Genomic DNA, 13,265 nt, shown 5'->3' on the forward strand with positions numbered 1-13,265 from the left:
TTAAAAAACAAGAATAAAAAGAGGACAGATACAGAAATCAGTTCATAGAACCACAATTACAATTATGCACTCCATACATAGCTCTATATTCTAAAGATATATCATATGAAATTGGAATACCAATCCTTCCACCATGAAGTTATTATGTAGTTATGAAGGAGCTATGCAGTTGATAGTAATCGGTGTCTAAAGCTTGCTCAACATGTTGCACGCCAAAGCGCTTCTTCAGGAGCATAGAACAGATTACTGAAATCTACAAACCTCCAATAAATATAACTCAAATAAACTATCTAGAAAGACAGTAAGCAAATAATAGCAGCACATTGCGAATTTGATATCAATGCTATGGGAGCCCACCATATGGCGCCGATCCAGCAAGGCCCCGACAATATTCATACACTATGGGGACGTATGTAACATGATGGTTATGTAGGTAAATGATAGTGATTGTACTTGAATCAGTGAGGAAATGTGACTGCTTATGCGAGACCATTAAATTTGGCACCTACAGAGAGGAAAAAGTGGGATAAAGGTGGGAAAGAAAGAAAGGGAGAGGAATTGGGAAGGAAAAGAGGAAAAATGGGGAAATTAAAGCCAGGGCTAAGGAGGGCATAAACAAAATTAATAGACAAATTACCAAGCTGGTGTAGAGGTCTATTCCAATAGATATCGGGTAGTAATACATATAGTTCGCATGTGATTATATTAGTTATGTTAGATCAGTATAATAATGTTTGACATTATGTGCGTAAAGGCCACTTAAAAATGTCATGTATTAACCTACCGGGCTCTAATGGGTTATGGTGTATGTGTCATATGAGTGAAAGATGCGATGCATCTGTCACTCAGATGAGGACACAAAGCAATGATGGTATTAGTAAAGTAACCTTAGTGGCTGATGTCGATGAATTATTCTAACTGCCGCCATAGAATATATAGCATTAAAATATTAAAAAGTAACTGTAGGTGTTAGATATGGATTTTAGAGATGATCTATGTAACCAACTGGAAATCATGCCGGTAAGTACCAGTAGGGATAATTAATTTAAAGGTAAATTTAAAGGTAAAGGATTGGTATTCCATTTTCATATGATATATCTTTACAATATAGAGCTATGTATGGAGTGCATAATTGTAATTGTGGTTCTATGAACTGATTTCTGTATCTGTCCTCTTTTCCCATGTCCGTCTTTCAGGACAGCACCATAGAGAGACCTTGGCTCCTCCCCTTTTGAGGAAACACCGCTTTCAAATTTCAAATTTAATCCTCACAGCCCCCCCCCCCCCCCCCGGCCTCTCAGTTCTGGTGTTTCCTCTGGTGGGGAGACATCGCAAGGGGCCAAGGCTGAAACAGCCAGGATGGCTGAGGCTAGTTACATGCTGGGCAGAGGTGGGTGGACCAAGGTCTCTCTCTCTTTCTCATGTTCCTACAGTGCAGTCTGTGAGGCTAGTGTGGCGGGGTACCTTAAATTGACTGCACATCACGCTCCTCCAGCTTCTCTTGGCGAAGCAGTAAGCTGGAGGGGTCCACTTTCTTCTGCCCAGGGGTGGCATAGGGCGGAGGTACAGGGAGACCGCCCTGCACTAGGCAGCCAGCGTGGGAGCTCTGAGCGCTGGGTCGGATGGCGGGTGACGTCAGTTCCGGCGGAGGTCAGTGCTTCTGACCCGTGACTTCCGGTTCCGGTCGCGGAGGTTGAAAGCGGACCGTGCGCTCGGCTGGTGCTGCCTCATCTCTGCTGTGGGGACAGCACACAGGGGCTAGGGAGACCACATTCCTCTGAAGGAGATGTCGGAAGCAGAGGCTTCACGAACCGCTCCAGGAGAATCCTGCACCACTCACTCAAAGGTAAGAGGAACCCTGGGGTGGTGTTCCCTTACCTTTTCCTGTAAGCTCCACAGGTGTTTAATTTCCCCTTGGTGGTGGGGGGGAAGGGTTGTGACCGGGTCCTTGGTGGTGGTTGGTCCTGGGAAGTGCACCCCTGGTGGCCCTCTGTGGTAGTGCTGGTGGATAATTTTGCTGATTGCCCTCTCCTTTAATTTTATTTACAGGGCAAGTCTACAGAAAAAAGCAAGTCGCCCCATAATGCCAAGAAAAAATGCCCCTCATGCAGAGTTACGATGGGGGGAATCTTGGTCCAAACCCCTCTGTAAGGAGTGTATAGAGGGGTTAGTGAGGGAACAGTCAGTAGAACAGTGTTCGTATCTAGCAGCGTCCGTCAAGGAGCTTTCTAGCACTGTGCAATCTTTTAAGACACTTTTTTTTCCAGTTTTCAGTTGCCACGGCCTCAGGTTATTTCTCCACCAGCACAACAGAGTATTCCTCAATCCTTAATGGATGCTCCCTCGGGAAGTGGAGAGAATCCAGGAGGCACCAGAGTCGAGGTTGAGGAGGAGCCTGATAGCCTTTCTTCAGATTCCCAAGGGGAATCGGAGGGAGAGGAGGTAGATGGGGAATCCACAAGATCCTCTCGCTACAAATTTTCCCTGGAGGAAGTGGTGGAGCTCTTAGGGGCCATCCATACCACTTTAGGAATCCAGGAGGAATGGAAGAAGTTATCACTCCACGACCAGATGTATAGGGGCCTAGGGGAGCATAAGAAGAAGGTGTTCCCAGTCCATGAGGTCTTGGTCGACGCCATCAAAAAAGAGTGGCAAGACCCCGAAAGGAAACCTTTCTTTTCAAGAGCACTTAAACGTAGGTTTCCCTTTGCAGAGGAGGAGGCGCTGGTATGGAATAAATCTCCTAAACTAGACGCAGCCTTTTCTCAGGTCTCCAGGCATACTGACCTGGCCTTTGAGGACATGGGGGCGCTCCCAGATCCCATGGACAAGAGGATAGATTCCCTCTTGAAAAAATCCTGGGATTCTTCCCTGGGTAACCTCAAACCCGCCATGGCGTCCACAGTGGTGGCACGGAACATGGAATACTGGTTGATGCAAATTAAAGCGCACATAGAGGCGGGGACTTCTAAAGAAACAATCTTGTCGTCTTTCCCTATGCTCCTTAAGGGGGTGGCTTATCTGGCGGACGCCTCGGCTGAATCAGTGCGTGTGTCCGCGAGATCAGCTGCATTATCCAATTCAGCAAGAAGAGCCTTATGGCTTAAAATGTGGCAGGGGGATACTGCATCTAAAGTTAAACTTTGCGGGATACCTCTCACAGGAGCCTTGCTGTTTGGACCGGGTCTAGAGGCCGTCTTGGATCGGACGGGCGACAGAAAAAAGGCTTTTCCTTTTAAAAGGAAACTTGCAGAGACTAAAAGAAAGTCTTGGCCCTGGAAAAAGTTGGACCCCCCAAAGTCTGAACAACAGAAAAAGGGTTGGGGACAAAAGGGTAAAGGGCGTGGGGGGGCTATTTTTCGCCCTCCTGAACAGCCCAAAAAGACTAAGTGATGGAACCACAGTGGGAGGAAGATTGGGGTGCTTCCGGATCACCTCCAACCATTTTATTTTGGAGATCATAAGAAGAGGGTACAGGTTAGAGTTTGCAGAATCTCCACCACGCAGGCTCCTGGTCACCACGCTACCAAAATGCGCAAAAAGGTCAGCAGCTCTTCTTTCCTCTCTCCAGGAGTTGGAGGAACAGGAGGTGGTAGTTCGAGTTCCAGAAGGAGAGACAGGCAGAGGTTTTTATTCCCGTTGGGTAAGTTCAGGCTCATCCTGAACCTGAAGCCTCTGAATGTCTCGCTCACCTACAAGAGGTTCCGAATGGACTCTATCTGCTCGGTGAAAACGCTCCTTCCTCCGAACTGCTTCAGGGCCTTGGTAGACTTGAAGGATGCCTACCTACACATTCCCATCGCAGAAGGGTGTCAGAAATTCCTCAGGCTGGCGGTGAATACCAGAGAAGGGACATTTCACTGGCAGTTCAGGGCCCTTCCCTTCGGGCTATCCTCTTCCCCCTGCATCTTCACCAAGGTCATGATGGAAGTCTTAGCCTTTCTACGACTCAGAGGCATCCCAGTAATCGCATATTAGGACGATCTGCTCCTGTTTGCCTCTTCCCCGGTCACGGGACCTACAGTTTACAAGAGACATCCTAGAAGATCTAGGTTGGCTCTTGAACCTGGAGAAATCCAACTTGATTCCATCACAAAAGGTAATCTTTCTGGGTTACCTGTTGGATTCAACGAAGCAGAAGGTCTTCCTTCCCTGGGAGAAAATCCAGAAGGTAAACAAGGCAATGTTGTTACTCCAGGGCAGCCAGCAGATATCAGTAAGAAGGGCTATGTCAGCCTTAGGCTTACTGACGTCAGCACTTCCAGCAGTTCAGTGGGCAGGATTACATTTTTGCCATTTTACAACTCTTCATCCTGAAGGTTTGGGACCACAGTCAGAGGTCTTTGGACTCCCTGATTACGGTACAGAGTCAAATCAAGAGATCCCTATGGTGGTGGAGAAGAGGGGCCAATCTCACAGGGTCTAGATTGGGTTCTTCCAGTGTCCAGGTGCATCACGACCGATGCAAGTGGCACAGGTTGGGGTGCGCATCTAGATTCCCGTATGGTTCAGGGCGTCTGGCTGAGAGAAGATGCAAAAAGATCCTTGAACTGGAGGGAACTGAGGGCTGTAGCTTTGGCACTCAGAGCCTTTCAGAAGGAACTTCAGGGGCAGCATGTGCAAGTCTGGTCGGACAACTCCTCAGCTGTAGCCTACATAAACAGGCAGGGGGGTACCAAAAGCAAACCTCTGTGGGCCCTGGTAGAAAACATTCTCAAGTGGGCCGAAGTAAATATTCTATCCCTCTCGGCGGTGCATTTGAAGGGGGAACAGAATCTGGTGGTGGATTTCCTCAGCAGGAAGTTGCTGAGAGAAGGCGACTGGGTTTTGAACCAGGAGGTATTCGAGACGATATCTCAGAAATGGGGAAGGCCATGCGTAGACCTTTTTGCCTCGAGAGAAAACAGGAAGGCTCCTCTTTTCTTCTCCCTGAACAGATGGGATGGAGCCCTAGGAGTAGATGCACTGGCTCAGAGCTGGCCTTTTGCCAGGTGTTGTGCTTTCCCCCCTCCTGTATTGATCCCAGCCGTACTGAGGAAGTTCCAGCTGGTAAACACAACCCTCATTCTAATTGCGCCACATTGGCCCAGGAGGCCTTGGTTTTCCGTCCTAAAGAGTCTAGCAGTGGAACCTCCCTGGTTTCTGCCAGCCCAGGAGAATCTTCTTTCTCAGGAGCCAATCTGTTGTCCCCAGATGGAGAGATGGAACCTCGCAGCTTGGCTACTGAAGAGGAATTGCTGAGGGGCAGGGGTTTCTCAGATCGCTTGGTGGAAACCCTCCTAAATTGCAGAAAAAAGGAAACGCAGGTTATCTACCAGAAAACGTGGAAACGCTTCAATAGCTGGTGCACAGAAAGTTCCTTTGATGTACGCAGCTCCATAGCGGTCTTAGAATTTCTGCAATCAGGGGCATACAAGGGGTTAGCCCTGGCCACCCTGAAAGGACAAGTATCCGCTCTAAGCATTTTTCTAGAAAAATGGCTAGCTACAGATCCGTGGATAGTTAGGTTTTTTAAAGCCTTGAGTAGGCAGAGACCAATTAGAGTCTCCCCCTTCCCAATGTGGGATCTTTCTTTGGTTCTACAGGCCCTTACGGGGAAACCTTTTGAGCCGTTAGAGACTTGTACGTTAAAGTGGATTACCCTCAAAATGGTCTTTTTGGTGGCAATCACTACGGCAAGGAGAGTGAGTGAACTCGAAGCCCTTTCTATTAGGGCACCTTTTTTTCAGGTGTTTCCGGACCGTGTAATTTTTAGAACCGATCCGGCTTTTTTTACCGAAGGTGGCCTCGGGTTTTCATAGAGGCCAGGAAATTGTTTTGCTCACCTTCTGTTTAAATCCTGTGAGGGAACAGGAACATATTTTTCATAAATTGGATGTGAGAAGGTGTGTCCTTCAGTACTTGGAGGATACAAAACCATTTAGAAAGTCTGAATCCTTTTTTGTATTATTTTCAGGAATCAGGAAGGGAGGCAGAGCCTCTAGGCGCACTATAGCCAGATGGTTGAGGTTAGCCATCAGCCAGGCTTATGTAGTCAGCGGTTTAGAGGCCCCAAAGGGTTTTAGGGCACATTCCACCAGGGCAGTGGCGACCTCTCAGGCAGAGTGGGCTGGTGCGTCTCCGGAGCAGATCTGTAGAGCGGCAACGTGGTCCAGATTTGACACATTCGTAAGACACTACAGATTGGACCTTCTGTCAGCAAAAGACCAGGCTTTTGGTCGTAAGGTTCTGCAGGCAATAGTCTCACCCTAAGGTAAGGTGCTCGCTCATACTCTCTATGGTGCTGTCCTGAAAGATGGAAATGGGAAAATCGGAGTTAATTACCGGTAACGTCCTTTTCCAGGAGTCTTTCAGGACAGCACAGATACCCACCCTAATTCAGGGACATTTCTGAAGAGTTCATCGCAGAAGAACGTCAGGTAAGATAGAAATTATTATGACGTGTTCTTGTGTCTCCCCAGCTAGTCGGAGGTCCTCTTTGAAGAACTGAGGGGCCGGGGGGGAGCGGTGAGGATTAAATCTGAAATTTGAAGGCGGTGTTTCCTCAAAAGGGGAGGAGCCAAGGTCTCTTTATGGTGCTGTCCAGAAAGACTCCTGGAAAAGGACGTTACCGGTAAGTAACTCCGATTTTTATTCTTGTTTTTTAACCAGATTTTGAATAAATTAAATTTTTTAATATACTTTAGTAATTATTGTGCCTAAAAAGTCCAAAGCCCAAACCTATTTTCACGAATACACTGATCAGGTAGGCAGATGGCGGTGACTCGAGTATAAGCTGAAGGGGGGCACTTTCAGCCTAAAAAAAAGGGCTTAAAATCTCGGCTTATACTCTAGTATATATGGTATTTTTTTCTTACAGCTTTCAGAGTTTGTAAAAGACCTTCAAACCATATATTTTTGGAAAGCGCATGACCAGTGGAATAAAAAGAATGTGATACTGTTTTTGTTTTGTTTTTTTGGCCCCACAATAGTTGTGCAAATGTTTATGAAATCGCTATTTTCACACAATTAAACACTAAAATTCTTATTTGCATACACAAACACAACATAACTTACATAAGTCCTGCTAAATTTCTATAAAAGTGCCGCTCAGTGAAGTGTGCTAAAGCGTACGCCCATGGAGGGCCGTGTTTACCCGCACAAGGATACACAAGTATGGTGTGCATCCTATTCCTGTCATTTAGGATGCAGCAGCTGCAAGGACAGATCTGACATCTATGCGGGTTTAGGTGCATGGCCCCAAAGGCAGACAGTGTGATTTCAGGGACATGCGCGCGCGCGCACGTCAAGTTGAAAGCAGTGGCTATCCATGCAGCTACTATGTCCCAATTAACATGAATGGGACTGCCTGCACAGGAATGCATGGGACTGCCTGCATGGGGAGGCACGGAACACCTGTGCATCCCTCAGCAGCTAAACCTGCCCCGCAGCACTATGCCTCATGTGAATCAGTCCTTAGGCTCTTTTTTAAACTTGTAGCTGTGGGGGATGACAAAAAGCACAGTTGAGCTGCATTTCTGCCACCCACCAACTACACCCCCTTAAGCTGCAAAAGGCAGTGGATGGGGGTGTTTACATGCTGGGGCCATGATGCTTTGCACCAATGGCAAAGATGACCTGACTTGTAGCAATGCTGCCTGCCGAATGCTACACATTCAAATCAATGGGGAAGTGCTGCAAAGGCCCCTCAACTGCATGCAATGCGTGGGTTTGCGGTGCATTTGTCAGCAAAAATTGGGTTAAAACAGGTGGGGAGGAGGCGTCGCTTCGCTTCCTCACCACCTGTCAGTAGCTTCTGGAGCATAGCCTTGAGGCGCAGACGCTACCCTTACTATGATTTTTTTTTTTTGGGGGGGTGCTTTTGAGAGACCTCAGCTGTCTTTCTCTGTAGCCTCAGCTGCAATTCATATGAATTAATAGAAGTCTCTGCATGGAGGCTCCTATTCATCCATAAACAAAGCTGTAATAAACACTGTTTACTATGCCACAGTAGTGATTGAACATAGGAGCGATTGTTAACTATCGCTCACTATGTTTATCCAGGAAAGGAAGCGGGTAAACACAAGTTTACAAGCCCCCCGCTCTACATCCAGACAGCGATCTCCCTCCCGAACAGCAGCTGTAGCCGGTGGGAAGGCCGGCTGCACTGCGGGAGGGTTTTGGGAGATCAGGGATGGGGGGGTACTACAGGGGGGTCAGAATGGCGGCCTGGGGGATATATTTAGAACCGTTTTTTTCCCTTTTTCCTCCCCCGCAGCAAATAAACCTGACGGGAGGGCAGAGGAGGGAAGCCTCAAGCTGCAGGGGAGGATCGGGAGGAGGGGGGTGGGGTGTGAGTTTAGCGACGGAGGGCACATTTGTGGGGGAATAGCTCTTTTTTCTTAGTATTGTGTACATTCCAGAGGGTGTGGGGTACGCTTCGCCTCCAAAAATTCTGTGTGTATATATTATTACACTGCTCAAAACATTTCAAGGAACATTTTGAAAACACATCAGATCTCAATGGAGAAAATATCATGCTGGATATCTATTCTAATATGGACTGGGTAATGTGTTAGGAACGAAAGGATGCCATGTCGTTTGATGGAAATGAAAATTATCAGTCTACAGAAGGCTGAATTCAAAGACACCCCGAAAATCAAAGTGAAAAAATTATGCAGCAGGTTAGTCGATTTTGCTGTAATTTCATTGCAGCAACTCAAAATGGTACTTAGTAGTTTTGTATGGCCCCCATGTGCTTGTATGCATGCCTGACAACATCGGGGCATGCTCCTAATGAGACGACGGATGGTGTCCTGGGATATTTCCTCCCAGATGTGCGCCAGAGCATCACTGAGCTCCTGAACAGACTGAGGTGCAACCTGGTAGCGTCGGATGGACCAAAACAATGTCCCAGAGGTATTCTATTGGATTTAGGTCAGGCAAGCGTGGGGCCATTTAATGGTATCAAATCCTTCATCCTCCAGGAACTGGCTGCATACTCTTGCCACATGAGGTCAGGCATTGTCATGCACCAGGAGGAACCCAGGACCCACTGCACCAGCATAGCGTCTGACAATGGGTCCAAGGATTTCATTCCAAAACCTAATGGCAGTCGGGAAGCCATTGTCTAGCCCAGCCTTTCTCAACCTTTTCAACACAGGGGAACCCTTGAAATAACTTTCTGATCTCAGGGAACCCCTGCTAACAATTACTATATCTAAAATTCATGATACATTAGTGTGATGGTCAGTGGGAAGAATGCTCCTTACATTTGTGGTCATTGGGAAGAATTACCCCTTTACAGATGGCTAAAAAGACCAATGGTGTCAGTGGGAACTTATCTGAGAGGCAGAAATTGCTTATTGCTAAAGGAACACCCTAGCAAGCTCTGGAGGAACCCAAGGATCCATGGAACCCTGGTTGAGAAAGCCTGGTCTAGCCTGTAGAGGTCTGTGCGTCCCTTTATGGATAAACCTCCCCAGACCATCATTGACCCACCGCCAAACTGGTCATACTGAATGATGTTAGAAGCAGCATATTGTTCTCCACGGCTTCTCCAGACCCTTTCATGTCTATCACATGTCCTCAGGGTGAACCTGCTCTCATCTGTGAAAAGCGCAGGGTGCTAGTGGCAGACCTGCCAATTCTACTGTTCAATGGCAAATGCAAATCGAGCTCCACGGTGCCAGGCAGTGAGCACGGGGCCCACTAGAGGGCGTCGGGCCCTCAGGCCACCCTCATGAAGTCTGTTTCTGATTGTTTGGTCAGAGACATTCACACCAGTGGCCTGCTGGAGGTAATTTTGTAGGGCTCGGGCAGTGCTCATCCTGTTCTTCCTTGCACAAATGAGCAGATACTGGTCCTGCTGATGGGTTAAGAACCTTCTACAGCTCTTTCCATCTCTCGCAGAGTAACTGCCTGTCTCCTGGAATCTCCTCCATGCTCTTGAGACTGTGCTGGTAGACACAGCAAACCTGGCAATGGCACGTATTGATGCGCCATCCTGGAGGAGTTGGACTGCCTGTGCAACTGCTACAGGGTCCAGGTATTGCCTCATGCTACCAGTAGTGACCCTGACCCTGGCTTATTTTTTTTCTCAGCACCTACTGTATATCTGCTGTATATCATTTTTCACTTCCTCCTCCCTGGCCGTGGCCCATCGCATCATTTCCTGTTTGCAATGCCTTCTGGGAAGGGGTGGCAACTTCCTCTGACACTGCCGTTGCTATGGAAACCTGACCTGAAACCTATTACACAGCTTGTGCTGCACTGAGCATGTGCGAGATCTGCAAGGATGAGATCCAGGAAGAAATACAGTCTGGCTTCAGATGTCCACACTTAAGGTGGCCACGGCCTGCTGTAAGTTTATAAAATAACAAACTACTGCTATAAACTAACAAAACAGACCTTAGTTTACAGACTAACTTTACTAGAATACATTAAGCTCTTGTGTATTATAGGGGTATTTTATTTAAAAAGTATAATTTCAGCTGGAACACCGCTTTAATTGGTTAATTTTGTTAACCTCAAAGCAGCTGAAACTGATTAACAACCCCCTCTGCTACTTACCTGACCAGATCAATATTCCAGGAGTTTAATTGACTTGATGCTATACTCTGATTAAATAGTGGTCCCTTAATTTTTTTGAGCAGTGTGTGTATATTAAAGCTGCACGATTCTGGATAAAATGAGAATCACAACTTTTTTTCTTAGAAGAAAGACCAAGATTCTTGGCGTAACATCATCTTTCACAATATACAAAAAGATTGGGCTAACTTTACAGTTTCGTTTTTTTAAAGTCTATTTTTTCCTAAAAAATAAATTGCTTGTGAAAGACCACTGCGCAAATAAAAATAAAATATTTCAACAATCTCCATTTTATTCTCTAGGGTCTCTGCTAAAAAAATATATTTATAATGTTTGGGGGTTTTAAGTAATTTTGTATAAAAAAAAAAAAATAGATTTTAACTTGTAAGCAACAAGTGGCAAAAATGTTTAGTCTTCAAGTGGTTAAAATGCCCTAATTTGCAGACTGAAGTTCATTCCTTTGATCTAAAAGAACCGAGAGATGCATTGTTTCTCTTTATCGCTCGGCTCTGCGCTTGTTTAAAGGAGAAGTCCAGCTTAAAGTGGATGTAAACCCAATGTCATCCTTTCTAAACTACTGCCATAGGGGTTATCTATAATGATATGCATGCCTCCTGCATGTATCTTTACCTGTCAAATGTCTCCCCTCTGTCTGTCATGAGATCCAAAAAACTGCAGATTCTGTGGGTGGGTCTGTTGTCTGGAGCTCGGTGGGTGGAGTTGTGATGTCAGTAGACTCCCCGCCCACCTCTACACTCCCCTTGTCAATATGCATTTTCTCCTGTGTATTTCTAACACTGAACTTCTGCTATGATCTCTAACATCCAGTGAAAAGACAGGAAAGTAACCACATGACTTCAGCATGCCAAATCATGCTGAGGTGTGGAACAGCCAATCCTTGCAGAGCTGCTGAAGAAAGGAGTGGGGGAGGAAATTAAAAAATACTGCATGTGTCTTGGGCTGAAGCACGAGATGTAAATCACCTGTCACTCACAGCAAGGGGGAGTATTTGACAAAGTTTTTCTCAGTTTGTCAAGAATTATCTCACTGAACAATAAAAGAGGATTGCTCATAGATGGATTAACTCTGTGTGGCAAGACCTGGCTCAAATGATAGGAAATCTTATACTCTTCTACGGTATGATATAAAAAAAAGAAAAAAAAATTTTCGGGTTTACATCCACTTTAAGCTTGTTTGGCTGGACTTCTCCTATGGATCACAGGAGTGTAATTAGCTTTGCACTCCTGACCCGTTTTCAGCACAGAGTGGACTGAAAGGATCACTATAGATATAGATCTCTCTCTCTCTCTCTCTCTCTCTCTCTCTATAGATATATATATATATATATATATATCTATTTAAAAAAAAAATAACAAACATGTTATACTTACCTCCACTGTGCAGCTCGTTTTGCACAGAGTGGCCCCGAACCTGGTCTTCTGGGGTCCCTTGGTGGCTGTCTCGGCTCCCCCCCGCAAGGACTCAACACCTTCATGCGCGCTCCCATGATACAGCCGGCGGTCACTGTTTCACTTGGCCCCGCCAATGGCTGCGATGGGGGCAGAGCGGAGAGCTGTTGATTGACATTCAGTAGCTCTCTGCTCGGGGAGCTGAGAGAACCAAGCCACTGGCAATGTTCGATCGCTCGGTTATCAGTGCAGAGGCGCCAGGGGACTGATGCTGCATCCACCTAGGCAAGTATGAAATTTCCAAAAAAAATACACCTCTTTTAACATGAATCGGGGAAATGCTGTATAAAAGAGGAGGTTCAGCCCCCCCGCCACGAAAATTTAAAAGTCAGCAGCTACAAATACTGCAGCTACTGACTTTTAATATATGGACACTTACCTGTCCAGGGAGGCTGTGATTTCGGCACTGCAGCCATCACCATTACTGGTAAGGGAACCTGGCAATGAAGGCTTCTGGCTTCACAGCTGGTTCCCTACTGCGCATGCGCAAAGCAATCTGGGCTTTCTTATTGGTCCGGCAGCGGAGGAAGGAGGAGGGGGGCCGAACTTCCAGGAGACCATAAGTGGGGAACAGTACCTGTGGAAAACAGGTACACCCCCCCCGAAAGGTGCCAAATGTGCTGATAAGTGAAAGTTCCACTTTAAGATTTTTTTTTTTTTTTTTTTTTATGTCACATGACAGTGTTGTGTTTTTTTTTTTTTTTTTTTTTTTTTAAAACAATGCTTCCTTTTTTTCCTTTTTTTTTTTTTTTTTAATTTTTTTTTTTAGGGGGGGGGGGTGGACGGTGTCTGTTTTTTTATTTACATTTTTATTGTTTTTTACAATATTTTTTTATTATTTGTTGCAATACTTTGTGTTTTTTTTTTTTTTTTTTAATCAGCCCTGTTGGGGGGCTTTGGTGAGATATCAGAGGTCTTAACGGACCCCTGATATCTCCCCCTTGAGACAGAGAAAGAGACCAAGGATAGAGATTTCCTAGTCCCTTTCTCTGCAGCCTCAGCTGCACTGAAAATGAATGGAGAGAAGACAGCGGCTCCTCTCCATTCATAAACTGAGACGTCGTAATCACAGGAGGTTACAGTGTTTCAGTTATGTGAATGGACAGAGTCAGCTGACTCTGTCCATACAGAAAAGGAAGAGTACATGGAGAGGGACAGAAGCATAACGGAGGAGACCTGGAGGAAGAACGAAGAAGGACAGAAGCAGAACGGAAGGGGACAGCAGAA

At 46.2% G+C, this 13,265-nt stretch overlaps 1 protein-coding gene across 7 annotated transcripts in view; it reads left to right on the top strand.

The window, feature by feature from the left end:
- The window catches only part of CDK12 (cyclin dependent kinase 12), a 480,052-nt gene that overhangs the window by 38,521 nt on the left and 428,266 nt on the right, over positions 1-13,265 (top strand). The window lies entirely within an intron of this gene.

The sequence above is a fragment of the Aquarana catesbeiana genome, linkage group LG12 (assembly GCF_042186555.1).
Source record: "Aquarana catesbeiana isolate 2022-GZ linkage group LG12, ASM4218655v1, whole genome shotgun sequence".
Lineage (NCBI taxonomy): Eukaryota > Metazoa > Chordata > Amphibia > Anura > Ranidae > Aquarana > Aquarana catesbeiana.